This window comes from Cyprinodon variegatus, unplaced genomic scaffold (assembly GCF_000732505.1).
Source record: "Cyprinodon variegatus isolate N-32 unplaced genomic scaffold, C_variegatus-1.0 Scaffold365, whole genome shotgun sequence".
Taxonomy (NCBI): domain Eukaryota; kingdom Metazoa; phylum Chordata; class Actinopteri; order Cyprinodontiformes; family Cyprinodontidae; genus Cyprinodon; species Cyprinodon variegatus.
Window position 1 is genome coordinate 613,108 of NW_015150818.1, and position 515 is coordinate 613,622.

Sequence of the window (515 nt, forward strand, 5' to 3'; positions counted from 1 at the left end):
GACAGTCATTGTTTTCCCATCTGTCATTGTTAACAGTGAGTGCATGGAAGTGGTAAGATAATATCTTAAATGTCTCTACCATCTCAAACAATAGAGACACTGTGTTCTAATTCTGCATCTGCTTGAGCCAGAGCTTGTGCGTCAACAAGGTAGAAATTCCCACACAATATGACAATGCTTACCCTTTTCATAAAAAAACTCTGAATTGCCCAAAAATGCTTTCAAGTTCAAATAACTTTAAATAGCTCAAAGAACAAAGGTACTTTATACTTTTTAGAAACAAAGTCAATGTAAAAATGTACACAGAAACTGCAAATCTTTGTGTACCTTCATGAAACACATTCATTTTTTAATGTTGTGAATGTCTTTAATGCTATGGGTTGCAAGTTGCAACTTAAAGGTTTAGACAGGTCTTGTTCAGTTGTTAGTATCAAGGACACCATAGTTTTAAAACTGCTAGATTGTCCTAGCCTGACGTAGTCCGACTCAATTCTAGTCGGGATATAGGTCTGATA